The sequence below is a fragment of the Myotis lucifugus genome, unplaced genomic scaffold, assembly GCF_000147115.1.
Source record: "Myotis lucifugus unplaced genomic scaffold, Myoluc2.0 scaffold_66, whole genome shotgun sequence".
Taxonomy (NCBI): Eukaryota; Metazoa; Chordata; class Mammalia; order Chiroptera; family Vespertilionidae; genus Myotis; species Myotis lucifugus.
This window is the reverse complement of record NW_005871114.1, coordinates 707,327-735,039: the sequence shown is the minus strand read 5'-3', so window position 1 is coordinate 735,039 and position 27,713 is coordinate 707,327. Positions and strand designations below refer to the sequence as shown.

Genomic DNA, 27,713 nt, shown 5'->3' with positions numbered 1-27,713 from the left:
ATCTGTGGGCAAGGACCAAGTAAGAAGAAGAAAGAGAACACAGAAGGAAGACACAAACAGCTGGATGACAGCAAAGTAGACTGCAAAAGGCACTAGCCCAGGGAATTAAGTATCCCAAGTTAATCTTGAACAAATTGCTTCACTCCTCTGAACCTCTGTTTGATAATCAATAAAATAATATTCCAGGAGTTCCCATCAAACTCCAAAATTCTAGACTAACTATGGGGTATCTTTTGCTTTTATTAAATTAACAAAACTGAGAGGAGGGTGCAGTGGGGGGAGTAGGAGAGGAATGCATAAACTTTCCTAAAGTTCACAGCTTGGGTGGACAGGACAGGGTGGAGAACCATTTACAAATTAATATAACTCTTTAGATGAGTAATTTGATAAAATACATCCAGAATATGAGACTTACATAGTGGTTCAAAGTTGCAGTCTCTAGTTTCAGATTGACAGGGTTTCAATGCCCATCTAATTAAGTTAATGATAAGATAAAAATAATGTAACTCTCTGTGTGGTTATTGTAAAGATTACATTAAATTCAGATAAAGACGTGCTCCACTCATAACCTGGCACATGGGAAGAACTGAAGACATATAAACTATTATTTTAATACTAGGGGCCCAGTGCACGAATTTGTGCACCCTGAGAGAAACTGTGGGCCGCGAGGCTGTGGTAGGCACAGGGGCGGGACTCGGCCCATCCTCCGTGCCTCTGCCCAGCCGCCCATCCTCCGTGCCTCTGCCCAGCCTCTCCCGCTGCGGCCCCCAGTCCCCTGTCTGCCAGCAGCCCCACTCCCACTCCCACACACTGATGACGTCAGCCCCGCTTGCACCCACTAACGGCACAGAGTGATTGGGGCCGGCATCATCGGTGGGTGTGAGCAGCAGCTGCTGCCCAATTGCCCCTCAGGAGCAGGGGTAGGTGGATAAGCCCTCAGGGGCAATCAGGGCCAGCAGCCGCCACTCGCACCCGCTGATGGCGCTGAGCAATTGGGACCAGCACTGGGCACCCACAGCGGGTGCGAGCAGCAGCTCCAGCACCGACTGCAGGTGCAAGCAGGGCTGGCGCTGGCAGTGGGTACGAGTGCCGAGCAGGACCGCGGCGTGTGGGAGCAAAGAATTTTCAGTAACCACTAGAGGCTCACCCCAATGACAGCAACCAGGGCCCCGCCTTGGTCTGGCATCCCCGTTCACCTGCTCCACCATCCCGCTGTGGCTGACAATCGCCATGTTCTGCGCATGCCCACTGGTGGTCAGCGCACGTCATAACGACTGGTTGTTCGGTTGTTCCACCATTTGGTCTACTTGCATATTAGCCTTTTATTATATAGGATAGCTTTGACCCAATAACCTCACTTCTGAGAATTCATCCTTAAGAAATAATTGTGAAAAAGAAACAAGGTGTTTGAGGAGATAATTTGTAGATAAACTGAGTATAGTAAAAAAAAAATCTAAATGTTCAATAATGAAAAGTGGTAAAAACAAACAAGCTAAAACCTAATCAATAATTGAGAAGCTATTACCATTATTATAAGGGGTAGATGATATTTGATATTATGGAAAAATATGTATGACATAATGCTAAGTGAAGAAGCATGACCCAAATTGCTTGTGCACTATGATTTCAACTATACAAAAATGTGCATACATTTATATAAGGGTTAGAAAAGAACAGGGGAAAAATGAAATTATTTGATCTATTTGGATAAATTGAGTTATTCTGTTTTTTTCTTTTTAAATACTTTTTATATATTAATATGGTACTGTTATGTAATGCAATTAAAAATTAATTCAGTAGATGAAAACAAACAAATGAAACAAAACAGACAAAACCTTCCAGGTAAAAAATATTTTAATCAGTGACAGTTCTGGCTCACTTGTGTTGTAAAAGGGCACCAAGCCCAGCCATCTTGATAGCTAGAACATCTTTATGGTGTGTGCACAGTGACTAGACGGTATACTTTTGACATGGCTATTTTACTGATAGGATTACATTTTAAACTTCTCTGGTCACTCCATCAAAGTATTTACTCTAAATATCATTGAACTCAGAAAGAAACAAACAAAAGAGAACCATATCCAAATTAGCCCCAATAACCAATGGAAACTATTTTAAACAACAGGTCATAAAAATTTCAAAATAACCCCATAAGCAAGGAAAAGAATAAATGGAATAAATAATTCAAACCATAAAAACCATTGCATTTGAAACCCATAAATATAGAACATTTATTTCTAACTGATTCATGGACTGTAAGTAATAAATTTAATAATTGTTACATTCTTAAATTGAGAGTGTGAGAGAATTATTTATACTTCTAGCATTTTGTCACAAATCTTTCAGACATAATACTAGGGATTGGGAACATAAAATAAAGATGAGTATAAAGTTGAAAAATATTCTTCTCAAAATTAAGTGAGAGGAATAGAAAAAAAGAAAAACTTAAGTAAAATAAATGTTATCAGAAAATAAGAGGCACACTGGGACTAGGTGCACTATATCTCTGTTGTTTTATTCAAATCCTTTACTGTCAAAGGTCATCCCCTAAAATGACAACCAAGGTCCCATCACAATCCCAAAGATCCTAACTGAACTTTGGAATAAATTTGGAATAAAATTATTCAATATGTTCTGACACCACCAAATCCATCTTCTGCTTAATTCAGCAAATATTTACTAAGTGCTTATCATGATCAAGGCATGAGAGTAAATATGGGAAATCTATCAGAAATAAACAAATATGAACTTTTCTCTTACTCTCTCAAATTTATGAACTCTCAGATGTTTCCTGAGCAAAAGAACGCTCTACTATCTTTTGCAGAACAATATAGGAACAAACAAGATATTTACAACTGAGTTGAGTTCCAGTCCCAACTTCCAAAAACCACAAACTAATTCATCAACCAGTTAACTAACAACGAAAATAAATTGCCTTATGACAAGTCTCTTGTTCCCACTGGATGATTTTAATTATTCCTAAAGCCAAGAACTGTGGCTAACTTCTGTGACAGAAGTGAGAAGTACATTGTTGAAAAGACATTAACACTTTTGTTGTTAAACCTTTGTAGAGCTGTCCTCTCTCCTGAAGCAGGGAGGAAGTGAGTAGGTAACTTGAGTACTACCAAATGCCATATACTGGTCTAAGTGCCTTATGCACATTATCCTATTTAATTCCTGCAAATAATACTATGAAGTAGGTATCACTATCACCCTCATTTTTATTTTTTTAAATATATTTTATCGACTTTTTACAGAGAGTATGGGAGAGGGATAGAGAGTTAGAAACATCGATGAGAGAGAAACATCGATCAGCTGCCTCCTGCACACTCCCTACTGGGGATGTGCCCACAACCAGGGTACATGCCCTTGACTGGAACTGAACCTGGGACCCTTCAGTCCATGGCTGACGCTCTATCCACTGAGCCAAACTGATTAGAGCTCACCCTCATTTTTAGAATCAGGCTTTAAAAAATTAAGTAACTGTCATACAGTCACAAAACTGAACATGAAAGGGTATGCATTCCATGCAAACATCTATACTTATAAAGTCAAATTACAAGAAAGTCATGAACTAGAATACCAAATATTAAAAGAATATACCTGGATCGCATTTCTAATCAGACAGCAAATTAGATAATCTGAACATAACTTCACTTGCATAAAAATTAAATTCTGAATAAAATGTAAGAATATCTTGTAAAATTACTGAGCTGGCAAGAAAGTAAAAGAAATCAAAGAAGGTATGAAGTCAAATAAGACCTGGTGCCTTCCCTAAAAAACTTTACAGTCTAGTAAGGGAGGCAGATATGTAAATACATAATTAAAACTAGAGGCTCAATACACGAAATTTGTGCAAGAGTAGGCCTTCTTTCCCCCGGCTGCCGGCACCAGCTTCCCTCTGGCACCCGTGATCCAGGCTTCCTCTGGCACCCGGGACCCAGGCTTCCCTCGAAGCCCTGGCTTCATCTGGAAGGTCGTCCAGCCTAATTAGCATATTATGCATTTTATTATTATAAGTGTAAATGAACATGTACCATAATTAAAGTATGTAAAAGTGCTAAGAGAGCACAGACTTTGCCATTAGACTTAGAGTCAGAAAATATGGATTAAAAGCTTTGTGATCTTAAATAAGTTATTTAATTACCTTGAGTCCCAGTTTTTAAACCGTAAAATAGAGTAAATGCCGCCTATTGGGTTATTGTAATAATTAAATGTAAACATGATATGAAACTATTTTGTAAACTATATGCTATAGTACACTGTGACATATATTTTTTACAAACAATTGTTGCTTTATCGACTTTCTTTGTAAATTAGTGAGAATCAAATTAGTAATGTGCTCTAAGATCTGAGAAAAATGATAAATACAATATTTTTTCTTATAACTGAGAGTAACAGATGGAATTTTAATCATTTCTGGAAGAAAAGAAAATAGCAGAAATGTAATGATTTCAAGACTGACTGAGGAGATGGAGAATAACATGGAAGAAGGGTTAGATCATGGTTGGAAGAGACAAAGACCAACTGGATAGTAAGCTTGAATAGAACATAGGTGTAGTAAAAAAAAAATGGTATTGAAGACAGAGCTTTGAAGGGTAGGATGAATTTTAGTGAGAGCTATGAGCTTGACATACCCGTATTGATCATATGCATTTTCTTTTAAAAAAGTGAAAGTGAAGTTATCTCAGTGAGGACAATATTCTATCCCAGAATAATTTAAACAAGAAGTTCTACTGTAGTTCAAATCTCTCACAAATGAGGACCTAAGCAGTTACATTCATAAGCATAAAAATACTAGGAAGGAATAGGTTAAGAGTTACTGATCATGAATTGAAAAGCTCTTTGTTGTATTTAGATGCTCTAAGTTCTGAGACAAGACCAGAAGGATACAATTGAAAACTGAACCAATGATATGCAACAGAGAAAATGGAAGACAATGCCCTCCAGGATTAGGGGAAATAATTGCACAAAACAAGCTATAGTGAATGCTATGTTGCATCCACAAGATCTCTCTTGGGGATTAAATGACTCACTTCAACATCTGTGAGTGCTGCCAGTTTACACCCCTCACCAGGAATTGCCACTGGCTGAAAATGGCTGCTTCTTCCAAAGCCATACAGCCTCCATCCAATGACTGACTGATGTCAGGTCTGAAGGTTTGATCCCCTCATCTGCACTCTGAAAGGCCACCCCAGCTCCAGAGCTTTGGCTGAATTTCCTGAGCCCTTGTTTGGAATGTATCACAAATCAACTTCTCCCTCTGCCCAGTTCCACCTCCTTTTCTTTCCCCAAAAGCGTTGCTCCTGAAAGCACTCCCCAAAAACTCCCTCTATGCTAATCTCTACCTCAGAATCACTTTCTGGGCAACCAAACCACAAGCCAAGGAGATATGAAACACTGCCATGCAGTTTCACTGTGAAGAAATTCTGCTATTAGGAACGTCATAGGGTCTCTAAGTAACCCAGGACACTAAACAGTTGATCAGGTTCTTGCTCAGTTATGCTGTTCAACTCAGTAATTGACAACTGAATAAGCCACAGAAAACTTAGAGAATCAGAGTCAGAGGTGCCAAAGGATCATCAGAGGAAAAGGGGAAGAACTGGAATTATTTCAGGGACAAGCAAAGGGGGGAAATCCTATATAATAAAAGGCTAATATGCAAATAGATGGAACAGTGGAACAACTAAACCACCGAACTGGTCGCTATGATGTGCACTGACCACCAGGGGGCGCACATGGAACATAGCGGGCGTTGGCAGCAGTGGGATAGTGGAACAGGTGAGCAGAGGTGCCAGATCAAGGTGGGGCACCAGTCACTATCATCAAGGTGGGCCTCTGGTGGTTACTAAAAATTCTTTGCTCCTGCGTGCCACAGTCCTGCCAGGCGCTCACACCTGCTGCCAGCGCCGGCTCTGCTTGCACCCATTGCTGGCACCGGGTGCTGGCCCCGATCGCTCGATGCCATCAGTGGGTGCAAGCAGTGGCTGCCAGCCCCAATTGTCCCCCAGGGCTTCTCTGCCTCCCCCTGCTCCTGAAGGGTGATTGGGGCTGGCAATCGCCTCTCGCACCCACTGCTGGTGACAGCCCTACTTGTACCCGCTGCTGGCACCAGCCCCAATCACTCAACACTGTCAGCGGGTATGAGCGGGGCCAGCGCCGTCAGAGCATGGGAGCCACAGCAGCGGGAGCGAGGCTGCCGGCAGACAGGGGACCAGAGGGTCGCAGCAGGAGGGGCCGGGCAGGGGTGAAGAGGATGGGCCAAGACCCACCCCTGTGCCCACCACAGCTTCACGGCCCACAGTTCCTCTCAAGGTGCACAAATTCATGCACTAGGCCCCTACTTTAGTATAAAGGCATAGTTAGTTAAACATTTGCCAATAACTAAAAGTGCTAGCATATTATAACAACTCAATAATGAAGGTAATTTAGTCATTTAATATTTATAATAACAATAATTTCAACGTATTTGGTTAAGCAAGTCAATACCTTATTTAAAATTTTATTCTCACAACAATGCTATGAGAAAGTACTATTATTATGCCAATTTTATAGATAAAGAAATTAAGGCTTTCAAAGATAAAGTAACTTGTCTAGATAGAGTTACACAGCCAGGAAATGATGAAGTAAGGACTCAAAGCCAGTTCCTTCTCACTCTAAAACTTATGCTCTAAATTATTGCCTCTTTGTTTGTGTATACATACTGTATACTGCGTGAGAATCTGAGAAGATGAAACAACCTGCTTAATTTTCCACCCAGAGGGAAGAATGACTACTTTACAGAGATTTTGACAAATCATAGAATCCTTTGCAGCCTGTTTTTGTCTGTGCCAAATAGAGATAATGATGCCTTTTTGCATTCAGAAAAACAAATGTTTGCCTGAGGCTCCTCTTATCAATAAAATCTAGGATTCTATAATTTTTGTAGAATATAATAATTTTCTGAATGTTATATGCCTTTAGGAAACTAAACTGTATTATTCACTTACAGGAAGCTGCTGTGAGTGATTTCGGAAAACTTGGGGACATTATTTCTAACACATCACCCACAATTCTGTCTCCTTGAAGTAACCAGTGTTAGTGTGTACTATGGTCTCCTTGTGCATCCCTACTCCCCAATTCATATGTTGAAAACCTAATGCCCAATATAAAAGCATTCAGATACAGACTTTTAGGAATTGAGTAGGTCATGAAGGCAGAGCCCTCAGGAATGGAATTAGTGCCCTTATAAAAGAGACTCTAGAGCAGCGGTTCTCAACCTGTGGGTCGCGACCCCTTTGGGGGTTGAACGTCCCTTTCACAGGGGTCGCCTAAGACCATCGGAAAACACATATATAATTACATATTGTTTTTGTGATTAGTCACTATGCTTTAATTATGTTCAATTTGTAACAATGAAATTGGGGGTCACCACAACATGAGGAACTGTATTAAAGGGTCACGGCATTAGGAAGGTTGAGAACCACTGCTCTAGAGAGATCCCTCATCCCTTCCACCATGTGAGGATATGAAGAGAAGTCAGTTTGTAAGCTGGAAGAGTGTCTTCACCAGAACCCAACCACCCTGATACCTTATCTTGGACATTTAGCCGCCAGAACTGTGAGAAATAAATTTCTGTTGTTTATAAGCCACCCAGTTTATGATATTTTTTATAGCAGCCTGAATGGACTAAGAGAGTATGGTAATATGTTTCCTTTTAATTTCTTTATGCTAATATACTGAATATTACATAAAGTCATAATTACATTGTGTATGTATCTTATATCCATTATGTATTGCCTAACATCTTAGAACATTATTATGTTATTAAATATTCTAGCTTTGAATATTTTTGAAGCTCTTGATGTATAACAACAAATTATTGTTAAAAAATGTGACACCAACACTGTGTTAAAGTGACTTATGTGGTTCTTTCTTGTTTCATGTCTTGTTTAACCTCTTTTGGTTAACATCTACCAATCTTATATGGTTGTTGTGAATATTTAACAACTTTGTGCAGGTAGAAAGTTTAAAGTAGTATCTTGCATAAAACTGCTCAACAAATGTCATCTATTAATATTTATTGTATAATAAACACAATATTATTTATTCCATGTCTCTGGATCTATTTTGTTCATCAGCTTATTTTGTTCATTAGATTCCACATATAAATGAGATCGTGTGATACTTGCTACACTTTTAAAACACAGTCTGGATTGGTACAGAAACTTGGGGAGGTTTGAGCACAATTATTTAAGCTTTTTCTCCACACCCAGTATTGTCAGTTCTCCTACCAGTTACACTCATTCACCCTAGTTGGGGTCTCTGTATCCTTACTATGGAGTGCTGTAATAGCCTTCTAACAGGTCTCCTTGCCTCTGGTGTTTTTTCTTTCTCCTACTTCACCTAGGTCAGTCTGTGACCTGCTTTTTCATTGTCCTGAGAGCTAAGAACAGTTTTTACATTTTGAAAGAGTTGGGGGAGAGGGGAGGAGAAGGAGAAGACATGATAGATCCCAGCCAAATATATTCACTTTTTTTTTTTTTACAGAAAAAAGTTTGCTGACACTTGATCTAGATCAGTGGTTCTCAACCTTGGCTACACATTAGAATCACCTGGGAATCTTTTTAAAATCCTGATTTCTGGGCCTCATCCTCTGGAAATTCTGTTTCTTTATTATGGGGTGGGGCCACAACAAATTGAACATAATTAAAGCATAGTGATTAATCACAAAAACAATATGTAATTATATATTGTGAAATATTTATTTCTAATTACAAATAAATGAAATTTTGTCTTGAAGTATGGTGTAGCATGGGTAACAGTCTTAATATAACAACAGTAAACTACATTGCTACATTTTGCAACAGTATGTGTAAAAAGCCAATGTCAGTGTGAAGGTTGAGATTGCTTCTTTCTCACCAGATCAGAAATTCTCGGGGTAGTCTTTGCAAGAGCACAACGAAGGTCATCTTCCACAACAAGTCTACTTCTGTATTTAGACTTGATAACCAACAAGCTGGAAAACCCTGTTTCACAAAGATATGTTGTTGGAAATGGAAGAAGAAGGCACAACACAGTCTCAGACAGAACAGGATATGACTGCAAACACTTGATCCAGAATTTTGTAACTGGCATTGTAGAGAAATCAGTTCTCACTGCATCGTTGTTAATAAGTTCAATGAACTTCTCTTGTGCTGTCTCAGGAACATCTTCAACTTTGACTGTGAATGGGCTTCTGTAAGTGCAAATGGGGTGTGAGGTAGATTTGGAAAGTACGATGAAATTTCGTCTGCAAGCATGTGCAAGTGTTCTTTCACAGAAATTATCATCGTAATCCTTTTGTCTGGTTCAATGTCATGTTCCTCAAAGAAAGTAGATAAGGTAGGCAACATGTAAATTTTATTTTCATCCAATTTTTTTTGCCAAAGCTGAAGTTTCATTTGGAATGATCGGATCTTTTCAGACAAATCGAGGCATGTTGCATTTGGTCCTTGCAGTGATAGATTTAACTCATTCAAAATGGCAAAGATGGCAACCAAGTAAGCTATTTTCTGCAGTTCATTTTATCGCCGAAAAGTGCTTCGAACTGTGGTCTTGCTTTCTGATTAAAAAACGTTTTGAGTTCATCACTAAGCTCAAAAACACGTTTTAAATTTTTTCCTCTCGACAACCATCTCACTTCAGTGTGAAATAGCAGAGCATTGTTTGGCGCATCCAACTCGTTGCACAGTTGTGAAAACAGTAGACTATTTAAAGTGCTCACCTTTACAAAATTGACACAACTTATGACGCTTTTCATTACTTCTTGTAACTCTTATGGCAGCGTCTTTGTTGCTAATATTTGCCGATGAATCATACAGTGAGTTCCGATGACTTTTGGTGACTCATTCAGTACCAAAAGTTGAAATCCAGATCGACATCCTAGCATAGCTGGAGCACCATCTGTGCAAACACCACAAACCTTTTCCCAAGAGATCTTATGCTCTTTCAGAAATGAACCAACTGTGTCAAATACATCACGTGCAGTAGTTGTCATTTCAAGAGGTTTGCAAAAAAGAAACGCATCTTTAAAGTCGCCATCATTAATATACCTCACATAAACCAGTAACTGTGAACAGTTTGCAATGTCTGTAGATTCATCAAGCTGGATACTAAATATTGGAAGTGGAGCATATTTAATTTCCTGGATTACCTGATCAAGAATATCAGCAGACATGTTATCTACTCTTCTGCGGACAGTGTTGTTAGATAAGGAAATTGCACTCAATTTCATAACAAATTCGTCTCCGATCATAACTTGAACAATGTCTTTGGCCGCTGGCAACAGTAAATCCTCAGCAATGGTGTGAGGTTTCATAGCTCTGGCAATTTTGAGTGCCACCAAATATGAAGCTTCAATGGCTGCTATGTTTTGTTTGTGGTACTTGCCACCAGTGTCAAGTCTGGCTTTCTTGAGTCCATCAGCTTTGCTTCTAAAATAGTTGGTATCCTTGCCGGCAAAGCTCGGATACTTGCTATCAAAATGGCATTTTAGTTTGTTCGGCTCCATGGATTCGCCTGATAGAACTTCACAACAAATAACACATTGCAGTTTCTCAATTCCTGCTGTAATTATTGAGGTAAAACCATACTGTAAAAAATCCTCACTATATTTTCTTTTCTTAATATTCTTCTCTACACGATCCATTGTCATGGGATGGTTTGCTAATGAAAATAATATATAACAATAGCTTTAATAATACAAAAGATGATACATGGCAAAGTCCAGTCAATACAGTTCATTGAAGTTTCCTATGATTTACCATTCTCTGTGTTGTTTTTTACATACCTGTGACTATCACAAGGGGGCAGTATTCACATCAACCACAGCTGAATATAAAAAGACCGATCAGCATCCAGATTAAGTTCCCATGGTACAGATATATATTTTTTTGCAGTAGTTGATGATTTTACAGTACATGATTTTACATTTACCCAGTAATTATAATTCATGAAGTGTCGTTTTACCTCCAATACTGCTGCTTTCAACACAGTAGCTGCTTTTAACAGAGTAGCTGCTTTCAACACAGCAGCTGCTTTCTACACAGTAGCTGCTCTCTACACATGTGTGACTGGTCTGCATAAGTACATTATGGTGCCAACCCTGTCACATACACCTGTATTTGTACGGGGTGTATGTGATGGGGTTGGCACGATGATGTCATCACGCCGGGTACTCCTATGTGGGCGTATCTGCATGTGGGCGGACCCGCCTGGAGATGGATAGAGGAGCGGTGTCTCAGTTCCTAAGACCATCGAAAATATGTGTTTTCTGATGGTCTTAGGCGACCCCTGTGAAAGGGGTTGAGAACTGCTGGTCTAGAAAGATGAGTAGGAGTTCACAAACTAAGAAGAGTCAGGCAGAGTGTGTTCTAGGCAACTGAAATAGTAACAAAAATGTTAAAGAGTAGGAAATATTCGATAATGCCAACAAATCTGAACCATAAATAGCTGAAGCACAGGGAGCCAGGAGGTAGAAAAATAGGAAATGGGTAAAAGAGTAGTCAGAGATGCGAGAGGGATCCAGCTAGGATTGAATTGAAACAAGCCTAGAGGTTTAGACTTCATTGTTTAGGCAATTGAGGGCAGTGATGTTTGCATATTTTAATATTAACATAGTTTTGCTGCAAAAAAAGGAAAGAAAGGAGTTAGAAATTAAATGGAGGTGAAGGCAGGAAAATTAGAAGGCTTTCACAAATAGAACAAGCAATGGATGAATTTGTTTTGGGGCCAGATGGATATGGGTTTAAAAAGTTACACATTATTTAACCTTGTGAAATGACATAATCTACCCAAACCTCTGTTTCCTTTTCTGTAAAATACAGACAATAATACCTACCTTTGCAGAATCATTAATATGATATGTGTCTAAATATGATAATGTAGTATCCAGATCATATCTACACTAATAAAAGAGAAACATGCAAATTAACCATCACTCCGCCACTCCGCTACACCCACCAGCCAATCAGAGCAACTATGCAAATTAATCCAACAAAGATGGCGGTTAATTTGCATACGCAGGCACGGAGCAAAGACTGAAGACGACTGAAGATGGCGGCAGCCACGGAGCTGGAGTGAGCCAGAAGCTTGGGTTGCTCCCGGCTACAGAGGAAGCCAAGCTTCCCGCCGGCCCTGGGCTCCACTCAAGGAGGGGCTGTGGGCCTGGGCTCCACTCAAGGAGTGGCTGGGGGCCTGGGTCACCGGGGGCAACCCAGGCTTCCAGCCAGCCCTGGGCTCTGCTTGAGGAGCTGGAAAAAAAAAATAAAAGGAGGGGCTGGGAGCAGCCAGAGCAGAGAAGCCAAGCCTCACTGCTGCGGCCGGACCAAAGGCCTGGGTCACGGGTGCCAGAGGAAAACTGGTGCTAGCAGCCAGGGGAAGGAAGGCCTATTGAGCGAATCTTCGTGCAACGGGCCACTAGTTAAGTAATAAATGTTTATAACAAATACATTGATAATGCAATGGCACTGAAGATAAGAAGAGAGATTACCATGAATAAGACTTGGGGACTGAGTGGATATGGAATTTAAGGAAGATGCAAAAAGAGGGAAAAGTCCTATACTTAGCAACTGACTTTGTTCTCTGTAATAAACATCTCTAATATCAACCCAGTGAATTGTTAACATCTGCCTCAGCTAGACACCATGCTCTGTAGAACATAATTCTCTAGCAATGCCATTTGGTATGAGTTTAAGTTTCTCTTCTTTCTTATATCTCCCTTTTCTTTCTTATATGTTAGCTAAAGAAGCTCTATTCAAAGATTTCAGATACTCAAAAGAAATGTACTGAAGAATTATATTAAATAATTTATAGCCAAAGTAGAGTTATAATCTAACTAAGCAACAACATTGCAAAATGTTAAAAAAAAAAAAAGAACCCCATCTCTTTATACTGAAACCTTGAGTAGCCTATAGAGGTCCTGTAATCAAATTGAGATGATTCAAGTTACTGCCCCTAAAGCTTGCATATTGTACACATTGGAAGTCAATCAACAGTTTAAATTATTTATCTCCTTTAATGGTAGAACTGTTGAAATGAGCTGTAGGACAGAAATCATTTGTAATCTATCTTCATGTAATGAAGCATATTTTGTGTAAATCTCCATAACCTCTTATTGTATCTTTAGTTAGTGCATAGTATAGGCAAAGCAGGGCCCAGAAATGCTTTGAAAAATAATTGGCCTCAGAGAAGACTGAAATTTTATCAGAAAATACCATCTTAAAAACACTTTATTTGTGAGAAAAACTGGTCTAAAATTTTCCCAAATGAGCAGCCCAAATGCCACTGACAGAGCCTGGGGATGTGAACCACTGAGTGCCCACCATGGCTTTCAAATGCCTGAATCAGAGCAAATAAAATGAAATTAAAGCTTTCATTGGGAGCCTGTAAGATGGATCTTCAAAAAATTTTAAACCAATCTCTTGAAAGGAAACAATTTAAGGAATTAAAAAGAAGGGGATGCTTCTTTAATAAAAGCGAGCAAAGTACCATACTGAATGACTGGTGGAACCTCAAATGCACAAATAACTGAGGGGAATCAAGTAAGCAGTTAATTTTTGTTTGTTTGTTTCTCATAAGATCAGTGAGAGAAGTGAAATTTTAGTAGGTAAAAATGGAGTACTTAAGCATTATGAGGCCTAGTGCTATTCAACAAAAATAAAAGGCAAAACAAAACAAAACAGAAAGCACTATAATTTCTCAAACCCACACAATTTAGTGTCAGTTGAAGCCTTAATCTTCCGGGAAGAAACCATAAAATAAAAATTAAGATTGCTCCAATATGTTGCCTAAAGACCAAATAGCAAACACTTCTTAATCCAGGCCAGCCACATTTAGTAATCTGCTGTAACATCAGATCTATGTCTGATCTTCTTACATAGAGAATGAGTGTTTATTAAAAAATCAACCTAATGGAAGCTGGGACATCTGAGCTGTGGCAGCACTAAGATACCTGCCCTCTACATTCAAGGGCAAAGGGAGAAGAGCTTAGAAGATGGACATCCATCTCCCATCAAACTGAAGCTAATTTTATCACATTTCAGATGCTCTGCTACCTAAACATTTAAAGAAAAATGGAAGAGTGCTATGTGATATACCATACCCCAAGGCTAGGCCCCTACAGCAAAGATCAATTTAAGAAAAAAAAAAAATACACACACACATTATAAAACTTCCCAAGATTTAAAAAAAAAAATTCAAAAGTGTATACACAATATAAGCTCAACAATACAGAAAATTTTATGCAATAAAAAAAATTGGAAGGAAATATGATATCATTCATATTTTTATCTTTTGATAGTAAAATTACTTTTTCTCCTATATACTTCTATATACCTCACTAAGCTTTGAAACAATTTTTATATTTTTCTTTCTGTAACTTTAAATTTTTAATATTTTCTACAATGAGCAAGCATTAGTTTTACACCAAGAAAATAAATGTTAAAATATTTTTAAAATGAGAAGCAGGGAAAGATTTAATTGTAAGGGGATAATTCTAGAATCTTCTCTAGAATGTCACAGTTAGAACTAAAATCTGTGATCATGATTTAGAAACATAACCAACGGACTAACACTTCGCATGCCCCAGTCTCTGGTCTTATGTTTGCTTTTCCTTTGTGCAAACTCCATAAAATGCTAACAATAATCTCATTCCATGAAAAGTGTGTATGAGAAGAAAAGAAAGGGAGTAACTTGCACTTGTGAGAAGAAGAGTGTTTGGAAAAGTTAACTACAAGGAATGTCTGAAACTTCCACAGAAATAGTCACAGGTAAAAATGCTTATAACACTCCAAATGAGATACAACTGAGGCTGGCCTTACCAACAGGGAGGAAAGTATGAAAAGATTACAATGGACAAGAGAGAGCAGAGTACAAAAAGAATAGCAGGAAACATACAAACATCGTATGGTGTTTTTTTTCCACATAGGATTCACAACATTCCTCAGAAAATTCAATTTAGTTACCCTGTTCTAGCTTACTAACCAGAACCAATTTAATTTTAAATCTATGCACAGAGCCAAGGGGGACAAAATATTTTGCAATTACTTTTAGCTCCCTCTTGGAAGGCAGAATAAGACTTAACCAGTTCTGTTCGGGCTGCAATAAACAGCCAGGTTTGTCAGAGACCTAAATGGTGTCCTTTGCTTGAAGATTAAAGAATAGAAAATTCTGTAACAATTACTTGCGTTGTTTAACAACTTAATGGGAGTGAATTTTGAGAATGTGACAAATTGCTTTTGATTTATCTACACAGGGCATGAAATACTGATGCAAGAGAGCAATTTGTTACATAGACAATATCTACCCCTTGCTATAAGTCTGCCCACTGTCACACTCTATTTGACACCCAGTTAGGTGATTTTTGAAGAACTAGTTTATTACTGCATTTAATAAAGAGCAGAAAACTGATATATGCCTTTCTTGCTGCTTCGCAGCTACCAGGAACATGTTTCTCAGATATCAGTCTATGCAAACGCTTCTCGGTTTTATGCTCTATTGTGACAGATAGGTAAACAAGCTGATAAAATCAAGCGCTTTCAAAAAGGAAAAGTTACCATATTCATGTATGCCCTAACTTGTCACGAAAACTTCAAACAGTTTCTGGTTCTGCTTACCATCTGCACAGATTTATTCCAAATAACATAACCAAGTTTGTTTCTTGATTTCTTTCAACATAAATAGAACCATTAACTTTTGGAAGTGTTTATATTCTGGGAGATAATCAGATCATCTATTCTGATTAGCCTTAACACATAGGCCTGGCCCCTGCCTTTACACAGGGCTCACCCCTGCTTCCCTCCTCAGTCAACCCTTTCCACATTAGCAGTGCTGTACATCTAGAGCATCTATCTTCACCAGGCCTCCTACTGGGAGGAAATGAGGCTGCTATAGGTCTGACTGGAGTTCCTCTTGGGCTATACTGTGGCCTGTCTTTATTAAAAGCAAAATATAGGTCTCACATGGGGAGTTGGCAACTATGTCAGATTGTACCAGGTTTTTTTATTCTTATTTTTTTGGTGGGGAATGTAGGGAAGGATGAGGCCTTTTTTTTTCCTACTACAAAAGTTTATTTAACAAAAACGTTCAGTATGAAAATGTACATGACCAAATTTTCATATTATAAAACAGGCGTTGTGGTGAGACTTGTGGAAGCAGTTGATTTCTCTGGTAAACACAGCCATTCTTAATAGTCATTCCAAGGCTTCTAATATGATTATATCATTTCCTTGTATTATCACCATTCGAATATTGTTTTGTTGCCCACTAGTTGCCATCTCCACACATTCATCTATCACAAGATTCATAAAGGGATCAAATCCCTATATTAGTCCTTGGACATGTCTGCCACCATTTAATTTCAGTGATAATTTCTTGTGCATAGTGTTTTTAACTCAGGGGGGTAAGCTTTGCTAAAGATGTCTACTCAGAGAACTCAAAACATGCTTCCAAATGGAATTCCTCCCTCATGCTTGGAGGAAGCCATTTATAAATGTACGCACAGAGCCAAGGGGGACAAAATATTTTGCAATTACTTTTAGCTCCCTCTTGGAAGGCAGAATAAGACTATACAAATACAGATCCAAATTTATCATGGTCCGTTTAAATGCAGACACCCTCCCCAATTCACTTTTAGCTGGTTGAATTTGAGAAAGAACCATTAGCAATTTCAATAGAAATAATTCTTATAGGCAAATTAAGAACTAATCTATAAAATTCTAACTATATACATTAGATATTCAATAAGTATGACGGTGATTCAGAACTTAATTCTGTATGCCATCTAATATGGAAGTTGGTATCATCAGATTCCTGGATTGAGTGGAAAACAACTCAGCAATATAAATTACAGAAGCAATCTTCACGTGACTAGATGGGAATAATTCTGAAATCAATCCTGAAATAGAGCTATTTCAGAGCACTAACTTCTACCTTCAAATCCTAGCTCCACTAGTTAACATCTCTGAACATCCAATTCTTCATGTTTAAAATGAATATAATAGTTTCTACTACCTCATAGAGCTGTTCTGAGATTATGTCACCTGAATGAGCACTTAATAATTGGCCTCTAATCTTTACTTTCTTTCCTTGTGGACTGTTTTTACCTACCACTATAAGCTAAAAGATAAATGAATGAGTGAATGAATAAGTGAAATGATAAATGAAACAAAAATAAATAAATATGTAGCAATACTTGTAAAAGAGAAACTCTAGTAGGCATCTAGCAATAAAGTTTAATTTCTTTTCTGTTTCTCTTTCGAGTGACAATACCCACTGGGAATTTTAATGAAGATCAGTCATACATCACTAGTGACATTGTTCTGAAGATATAACCCAATATAATTGTCCAGGTACAAGTTATATGAAAATGAAAATGATATGTCAAGGCCATGCTTGCCAGGTAACTCAAACCCTCAAATCTTGCCTATTGCATCATCATATTTATATAAACGTATGTGATATACATATGAATGTGATATACATAATAAGACAAGTAAGGCAACTGCTCTCAAATAATGAAAATCGGTAAGATGTAAATAGCATCAACAAGTCCAGTTAATGAATACTGAAATTGAGTTTTCTTAATGTTCCTTAAATACATTTTCATTTCATTCATTTACATCCATTTCACAAATTTTTGTTCAAGGAGACTCTGTGATAGACATTGTGGGCAATACAAGGAATGTAACTCAATTTTGGTTCAGTTCACCAATATTTATTGAGCACCTTTGATGGGCCAACCACTGTGCTAGGGGCAAGGATTATAAATATAAATAAAACACAACCTGGCCCATTATGGAAAGGGTACAAATAATTATAATACAAAACATGGAGCTTCCAATTACAGATGAAGGGTCAGTTCTGAACAGAAATCCAGAAAAGCTTCCAAGAGAATATGCTACCTGACCAGATATTTAGTAGCAGTGTGTCAAGTGGACACAAAAGAGTACAGTTTAGACAAAGAACGGTGTATATACACAGGCAGGCAATAAGCAGAACTATGATTGGTTCCATAGCACTAGAAGAGAGAGCACAGGGAGGAGAATTGAAGGAGAAAAGGTTAGCAAGGTGAGCAGGAGCTTGGGGTTTCCCCCCTCTAAATGCTAATAAGCCATGGAGGTTTTCTAAAAAGGTCACATTTGTGTTTTGTACTGTACAGAAGGTAAATCAAACATCGACAAGACCGAGGCAGAGAGAACAGATGGAAAGCTACTAAAAAATCCAAGGAAGTAAGGATGAGAGAATTGCCCTAATCTAATAGCACAGGAAATAGAGAGAAAGAACACATTTTAAATATATTCAAGAGACAAAATTATCATTTTAGATTAATTTTTATGGAAAAGTGAAAGTGAGAAGTAAGTACAAACGTGTTCTTCCGACACACATAACATAAATTTGAAGCATTTAAAAAAATTATTAGATACCAACATGGCAAAGCTATAGCAGATTCCAGGAAAAAATAAAAATAAACAGCCTAAGCATTGGGTATGGGGTCTAGAAAGAAAGGGATCAAGTCGTCTTATTAGACAATGCGCTTTGATGCCAGGGGATTTGTTTTTAGGAAAAAAATAGTTTACTTCTTGGTTCATTTGACATTAGCAGTAAATTTTAGGAAAATACCCCAGTTTAGCAATGCAGTATGTAACTGTAGTAGATATAGATATGGTCCACTCAGCTCTGATCCCTTCAAGAGAACCTGCTGCTTGAAGCATAGCTAGCTGTCTGACAGCCTCCAGCTGTTGTACTTTTAGATCTACTGCAGTGTTCACTCTGAGGTCATGCTCCCCACCCTACCCTCCACCCTCTGACCCCCATGCTGCTCCCAGGCAATGACTAAGTACAGAAGGTGAAGAGAGCTAGGCCATCCCCCCAGCACAAATTTCTTTAATGGGGGATGTTTTCCTAAAGACTCCCATCAGCCTAGCCAAGACTTTCTCAGAACTGCTTTGTGGACTGAAGCTCTTCCTGCCCAATTTTCTTTCCTTCTGCACCTTTCACAACTGTCAGACCTGCATCACTCTCTGAAGGCTCTCCCTGCCTACTCTTGATCCTTTCCTCTTTACCCTTAATGGGTGTTTCTCCAAATAAAACTCGGACATGTCTAATTCCTGTCTTGGTGTGTGCTTCTCAGAGGACCTAAACTGACACAGTAGTTTAAGTTAAATTTATGAAGAATAAGAATCACAAGGAAACCTGAGGTCCTCTGCTGAGAATCTCACACCTAAACCATCTCTGGGAGACAGAAATGTAGCTGGTCCTCAGGATTTTCAAGAGATTACACAAAGACCAAGTGTTTAACAGTCCTCACAGTCAGACATTTTATTCTTAATGACTTATCCACCTCCCTTGAGTCACATGTTTCATTCTAAGTTCCAGAACATCTTTTACTAACATTTCATATAATTGAATTAAATTAGATTAAACTCCCCATAAAAAAACGGATAACTAAAAATAGTGAAAACTCTATGCATAAGAATTTTGTCTTGAATCAAATGAATTCTCAACTTAAATAATCACAGTCTTCTCTTTGAGCCCCAAGGGCAGAAGCAATTCAGGAATACAACAGAGTTCTCTGGAGTATAACTGTTCATCTGCTTCTCAGGAGAATTTGCCTTTCCTGCTGCAAGCAGCTTCATCCAGCTGCCAGGAGAATATTTGGATGACATTTCCTCAAAGTCAACACAGAAGAATTCTAGTCAAGGGAGGCAGTCTGGCATGATAGTTAAGTGTATAGACTCTGTACTCCTACACACTTGGGTGCTCAAACTGGGTAACCTTAGGCACAAATTTTTTTCCTCTCTGATCCTCAATTAACTTCACTTGTAAGCTGATTATAACAATAGAGCCCACTGGTGTGCTTATTGTGAGAATTAAATGGGCCAAGGCAGATAGAGCATTTAGTACAGTTCCTGGTATATACTGAGTACTCAGTAACTGAAAAAGGCTATTATTTATGTCATTTTCATCAATGTGAACATCTGCTCTGGGAGTGAACAGAGTTGCTCTCCACATTGGAGAAGCCAGTTACCATATAAAGTGATCTGGCCTCTTTTTTTACTAGAAAGCTGAGAAGCTATGTAAGTGGCCACACATTAAGGCTCAGCCTTCACTCACAGCAGTAAAGGGGAAGCTGGCCCCTCTCTGCATAAAGGGCAGACAGCTGGAAAGGGCCAAAAGAGGGATTACCAAAAGATTACAATGGTCAGGGGAAAGCTGAAATAACTATTTTAACAGACAATTTGTGCTCCAATTACCATCTAAATGTTCATGGTAAATAAAGATCCATAAAAACACATGTGTAAAACCCCAACTTTAGTGACTGGGGCTTTGCATGGTTCATTAGCACATGCTCTTTTGCCCAACTGTGACATCACTTATCAGCACAGCCTTGTCTTTTCAAAGTCTATTCTCTAGCAGTTGGATCCAGGAAATGTTCTAAATGTGAGGAAATGTTCTAAAATCAGTGCAGTCACAGACCTCCTCCCAAGGGTGCAGGGGAATCTTATTAAGGGAATAATTTCCATGGTTCTGTCACCTATCCTATGCTCCTCTTTTAAAGGTTAATACCTATAAATTAGTAGGTGACAATTTGGGGAGAAAGATTTGTTTGCTAGATACAAGTGATCAGCTGTAAGGAAAGCCCTAAATCCAGGACCTCTATGGCAGCGGTTCTCAACCTGTGGGTCGCGACCCCTTTGGGGGTCGAACAACCCTTTCACCAGGGTCGCCTAAGACTATCGGAAAACACATATATAATTACATATTGTTTTTGTGATTAATCACTATGCTTTAATTATGTTCAATTTGTAACAATGAAAATACATCCTGCATATCAGATATTTACATTACGATTCATAACAGTAGCAAAATTACAGTTATGAAGTAGCACTGAAAATGATTTTATGGTTGGGGGCCCAGGTTAGGGTGCGCGTGCAGGAGGCAACCAATCAATGTCTCTCTCTCACATCAATGTTTCTCTCTCTGTCTCTCCCCCTCACTTCCACTCTCTCTAGAAATCAATGGGAAAAAATCCTGAGGTGAGGATTAACAAACAACAAAAAAGAATAAAATCTTACCATTTGAGATAGCATGGATGGACCTGGCGGGTATTATACTCAGTGAAATAAGCTAGTCAGAGAAAGACAAACACTATATGATTTCACTTACATGTAGAACCTAGAGAACAAAATAAATTAACAAAACTGAAACAGACTCATAGATATATAGAGAGAACTGGTGATTGCCAGAAGGGAGGTTGGATTGGGGCACTGGGTAAAAGTGGTGAAGGCACTAAGAAACACAAATTGGTAGTTAAAAAATAGTCACATGAAATAAGTAAAGCATAGGAAATGTAGACAATAATGTGATGATTATGTACTGGAAATATCAAGGGGAACACTATGTAAAGTATATGATTTTCTAACAACTAAGCTGTACACCATAAACCAATCCTATATAATAAAAGGCTAATGTGCAAATTGACCAAACAGTGGAATGACCGGTCGCTATGACGCACACTGACCACCAGGGGGAGCGCCGCTTAGCCAGAAGTCGGGCTCACGGCTGGCGAGCACAGCGGTGGTGGCAGGAGCCGCTTAGCCAGAAGTCGGGCACTAAGGATGTCCAACTGCCAGCTTAGGCCCTCTCCCCAGGAGGAGCAGACCTAAGCCATCAGTCAGACATTCCCCGAGGGCTTCCTGACTGCAAGAGGGCGCAGGCTAGGCTGAGGCACCGCCCTCCCCCCACCCCGAATGCATGAATTTTGTGCACTGGGCCTCTAGTACATAATAAATTTTAAAAACTAAGATAGCATCTATTGATCGTCTTTTTTCATTCAAGATCTGGCTCTTGGTAGGAAACTGGACATGTCCATATTTTGTTATGAGACTCTGAGTCTTCTTTAAACTTTCCCTTTTAACTGGCTTTTTTTTTTTTTGTACTATTCTTGTTGAGGATGTGAAGGCCCTGCTTTAGTACTGCCAGGTGGAAATAAAAGTCCAGGTTACCCATTCAGCCTCCACTGACACCTAAGGGCAGCTCCTTGTCATTGCTTGGTGGAAGTTTCAGCTCCCCGTAGTCTCCACTGACATCACAGTAAAGGAGGAAAGGAGCACCTCATTGGCAGTCAGTAGGGATGCAAGTCCAGGTTCTCTACTGTATTTATCTGACATCACTCTGACGAGGGTATTGGGGAACAACACGAGAGCTTTATAGGAGTAGAGTATAGCCTGGCCACTTATCCTTTGGTAGCATGATGGGAGTGGGTACACAATTTTTTGTGGTGTTTTGCTAGAATAGAGCAGTTGTGTAAAAGTTTTCTGTGTTGCTAGGTTGCTCCTTTACCAGTCCTTTGGCTATAGAGAACTGGCTTTTTTTGGCCTGCTTTCATTGGCATTTATAGGTTGCTGGCCTTTTCATCTCTAAGTCTGTGATATGTGAAACAAAAAGAAAACTCAGGGAACTCACTACCATGTCATTCCTTGAGTCCTGGTCTGCCTTCTTATCACTACCTTTCAGAGTCTTTATACACATAATATCCATGGATTTTAGTTGCACTTAGCAAGAAGAATAGGGAAAAGTACATCTACCCTATCTGCCTGGAAGTGGAGTTAAGCTACATGACCTTTATTTATTCAGTAATAATATTTATAATTTATTGTCTGTCTTCCCTGCTAGAAAGCAAGTTTCAAACAGGCAGGCTTTTTGACTGGCAATAGTATCTTGATAAATGATTTATGAAGCTATAAAATGACTGCTCTCAGAAAAAAAAAAGACACAACCTAGCTGGTTTGGCTCAGTGGATAGAGCGTCGGCCTATGGATTGAAGGGTCCCAGGTTCAATTCTGGTCAAGGGCATATGCAGGAGGCAGCCAATCAATGATTCTCTCTCATAATTGATGTTTCTATCTCTCTCTCTCCCTCTCTGAAATCAATAAAAATATATTTTTAAAAAAGAGTTCTGATTTTTTAAATTGGGAGATTTGAAGGTGAATAGGAAGAATAAAGAAAAGGTCTAAATACGAATTAAAGGTAGGAAACAAATTTAAAATTAAGTATGACCAAAAAACAGTGAAACATAGAGTATATAGAGCTGAACTGAGGGAAAGAGATGGTATATACAGCTAGGATTATCCACTCATGGAGACAGATGCTGATTTAGTGTACCTATGATCAGTAAGCACTGCATGAGTAAAAGGAGGCATGCTTCATACTAGCTATTTAGGTAATGGAAAAGTTTGGTCTATTTAAATTGTCACCAACCTATTTGCCCAAATACCTTCTCATTATCTGTCCTTCTAATCAGTCAGTGTTCCCAGCATTGACAACAATGGTTATAACAATAAAATAGCAACATGTCTTCAAGGCACTATTAAACCTGAGACATGCTTTTTCCACCAAACCCACAAGGTGAAAAAAAGAAAAAAAAAAAGGCAGTTATTAGGACACATTAAATGAAAGTTATAATACATCATTTCCCTTACTCATCTTTATTCTTTCCATGACACTGAAATCCTGGCCCCAAACTAAGTTAACAAAAAAAGCCAACTAGACATACAAACAAGCTTATTTAGCTATCCATTTACCAACAAATCTCATATTTCCACCACAAACCCACCCTTTTTTTGAGTCCTCCTTGGCCTCTGATTGTCCCTAGCAGCGATCGACATCCTGCCACTTTACTATTCCATGGTGCACTGAACATGCCCTTGCAAGCACACATGGCAGACAAAAGTTCCAGAAACATACACCACTGTAACCAAGCCAGGCAAAGGAACAAGGAAATTGGGAGCTTCACTGACAGTGGACACTGCGGTTCCTATACTCATCGATTTTCCCATTCTTTATGACCTATATCAAACTAAGGCTTTCCTTGACTAGGGCTACAGTACCAGTTCTACTTTTGATAAAATAAAAGTTTAAAAAAGCTCTATACTTCAGGTTACTTGTTTATAAATTGGAAAAAGGAGTAAGGAGGTGGGCAAGATAATATCCAAGGTCTCCTCTGGCTCTACTGATTCAGGATACTACACACTAAAGTTTCCTCATTCTGAATAAGGGAAAGAGAAGCCAGCTTTGTAAAGAAGTATGAATGTTGAATAGCTACTGAAGATCTAGGGTGGTTGCAAGAAGAATTTCCAACTGAAAACTGAGATACTACAAATGAGAAGCTTGCTCTAGAGGGAATAACCCAGAAATATTTCATACCCTTAATGGAGAAAAAAAATAAGATGTATTTGTTTACATTTGCATAAATAAAGTCTAGATCAGAGGTTGGCAAACTACTGCCAGTGGGCAAGACCAGCCTGCTTTAATATAACCCACAAGCTAAGGATTTTTTTGCTTTGCTTTTTTAACAGCTGAAAAAAAATCAATATAAGAATATTTTATGACAGAAAATGTTTTAAAAAATTCAAATTTCTGTGTCCATAAGTAAAGTTTTATTGACAATGGCCATGTCCTCTTGTTTACTATTGTCTATGGGTGCTTTCATACTACAACAACAGAGTTAAGTAGTTGTAACAGGGACTGTATGGCCCATAAAGTATAAACATTTACTATCTGACCTTTTATTTAAAAAATGTTTCCAAACTGTTCTAAATTACCATATAAGAAACTTTTTTAAATGTTACTATGAGAAGGGGGAAGGATGAGGGCAAGAATAAGAGACTTGTATTGAATATCTTTTATATTAAGGTCATGTGCCCCTTAACGACAGGAATACATTCTGAGAGATCTATCAGTAGGCGATTTTGTCCTGTTATCATAGACTGCATTTACACAAACCTAAATGGTATAGCTCAGTGGTCGGCAAACTGCGGCTCGCAAGCCACATGCGGCTCTTTGGCCCCTTGAGTGTGGCCACGAAGTTTCAATCACACTGTACGTGCGCGCCCGCACGTGGTATTTTGTGGAAGAGCCACAATCAAGGGGCCGCAGTTTGCCGACCACTGGTATAGCCTATTACTGTAATTGTACGCACAATACTTTTATATGATTGGCAGCAAAGATTTGTTTGCACCAGCATCACCACAAACACATGAATAATAGTAGTGTAAACCTTGACAGTAGGTTTCTTTTTGTAACACAAGTGCCTGTCTTAAGCTTTGATTGCTCAGGTATTCACTTCAAAGAGGCACCCCTCAAGTAAAGCTATAGGGAATAAACACATGGCCAGCCACCAGACTAGGTAAAGATCCAGGCCACCTCCCCCCAGTGAGGTTCCTTTGTTTTAGAGATCTTGGTTGATTTCAATAACTGACCATTTGGGCCAGTTGTTTTGTTTTCTCTTTCTGCATTTTAAATTTCCCCTTATGTTTTAAATTCACCAATAAAGAGTGAGCCTACAAAACACTAGGCCTCCATCCTGAACCCACCCAAATAAAAGCAGAATCCTAGGCCCATTCTCACATGACCCCCACCCCACCCATACCTTGTATACCCTAGGACCTATAAGTAATCTCTTTTTTCCTTTGAAGGTTCTAAAGGTTATTGCTGAAGAGTAGTGTCTTGCAATTATAGTAAGAACCACAAGGATAGATCCACTTGTAATACTGGTTAGGAAGGGGAGATACCTAAGCGATGCTCACCAGGGGCCAGGTGAGTGCTCCCAGGCATTTCTAGCAGATAGCAATAGCATTACTAGAACAAGACCAGCACAAAACAGTTATATATGGTGCTATGCTTTTAGGACAGCTACAACACTAGGCAATAGGACTTTTTCAGCTCTATTATGATCTTACTAGAGGCCTGGTGCACAGATCATGCACTGGTGGGGTCCCTTGGCCTGGCCTGCGGGGATCAGTGGACCTCCATGCCACTGCAGCCCAGCCTTACCCGCCAGCTCCGGGGGCTCCAGACCCCTGTCCATATCAATCCCGCACAGTAGTGTGGGAAGCAGCAAGTGGCGAGGGAGAAGCCTAAGCCCAGGCTGGGCGCTGTGCCACTCCCGCTCATCCCGACCCCACTGAGCCTGCCGCTGCTGCCACTGCTGGGGTGTGCAGGGGGAGCATCTACGGGAGAGGCTGGCATCACTGCAGCTGCGCTCGCCAGCCATGAGCCTGGTATCTGGCACTGTGGGAGCACACTGACCACCAGAGGGCAGCTCCTGCGTTAAGCATCTGCCCCCAGGTGGTCAGTGTGCATCATAGCTACCGGCCAGTCAGCCGGTCGCTTAGGCTTTTATATATATAGACTAGAGGCCCAGTGCACAAAAATTTGTGCACTGGCGGGGGGGGTGTCCCTCAGCCCCACTTGTGCCCTCTCACAGTCTGGGACCCCTCGGGAGATAACGACCTGCTGGCTTAGGCCCACTCCCAGGTGGCAGAGGGCAGGCCCAATCCCTAGGTGCCTGCCCCGCAGCTCCTGGTAGGGCTCAGAGCAGGGCCGATTGGGGAGTTGGGGCGCCGCCCCCTGTCATGCACAGAGCAGGGCGGATCAGGAGGTTGCGATGCCACCCTCAGTCACGCTCAGGGTAAGGCCGATTGGGGGTTGGGGCACTCCCCCCTGTCACACTCAGGGCAGGGCCGATGGGGAGGTTGCAGCTCCACCCCGTCACACACAGAGCAGGGCTCATGGGGGGGTTGGGGCGCTGCACCCTGTCACACACAGAGCAGGGCCGATCAGGGGGTTGGGGAGCTCCCCCCTATCAGGCACAGAGCAGGGTCGATCAGGGGGTTGGGGCGCCTTCCCCTTTCACGAACAGAGCAGGGCGGATAGGGAGGTTGTGGCCCCGCCCCCTGTCACACACAGAGCCTCAGGGTGATCAGGGGGTTTGGGCGCTGCCCCCTGTCATGCTGCTCCAGGGGCCAGGAGGCCTCGTGGCTCCGCTGATCCCAGTGCTAGGAGGCCTTGTGGCTCCGCTGATCCCGGTGCTGGGAGGCCTCGCGGCTCTGCTTGACACAGGGGCAGTGAGGCCTCGCTGCTCCGCTGATCCTGGTGCTGGGAGGCCTCGCTGCTCTGCTGATCCCGGTGTTGGGAGGCATATTACCCTTTTACTATAGCTGATCCTGGTGCTGGGAGGCCTCGCTGCTCTGCTGATCCCGGTGTTGGGAGGCATATTACCCTTTTACTATATAGGATAGAGGCCTGGTGCATGGGTGGGGGCCGGCTGGTTTGCCCTGAAGGGTGTCCTGGATCAGGGTGGGGGTCCCGCTTGGGTGCCTGGCCAGCCTGGGTGAGGGGATGATGGCTGTTTGCAGCTGGTCACACCCCCTTCAGGGTGGGGGTCCCACTGGGGTGCCTGGCCAGTCTGGGTGAGGGGCTGAGGGCCGTTTTCAGGCTGGCGGGCGACTGAAGCTCCCAACCTCTCCTTTTTTACTTTTTTTTTTATTCTGGGATTTATTTACCTTCTATGGCTGTCACTGGAGCTGAGAGCCGGCTTTAGCTGTGAGACCTCGGCTGCTGAAAGCAGGTTTCTGGGCTTTGTTTACCTTCTGTATTTGAAACTTTGTTGCGACTCCAGCTCTGAGATCCCGGCTGACTGAAAGCAGGTTTCTGGGGTTTTGTTTAGCTTCTATATTTGTAACGATGTTTCTTAGAGAGCAGCTCAGAGCCCAGCAGCAGCAGGCGGGGAACCTTGGCTTCCTCCGTCACTGAAGCAAGCAAGCCTCCTGTTCGCGTCAGTTGCCTGGCTGCCGGCCGCCATCTTGGTTGGCAGTTAATTTGCATATCACCCTGATCAGCCAATGGGAAGG

The 27,713-nt window shown here is 40.4% G+C and overlaps 1 protein-coding gene and 1 pseudogene across 3 annotated transcripts in view; both read right to left on the bottom strand.

The window, feature by feature from the left end:
• HPSE2 (heparanase 2 (inactive)) overlaps positions 1-27,713 on the bottom strand; it is a 505,349-nt gene that overhangs the window by 275,837 nt on the left and 201,799 nt on the right. The window lies entirely within an intron of this gene.
• LOC111826295 lies at positions 16,212-16,426 on the bottom strand (annotated as a pseudogene).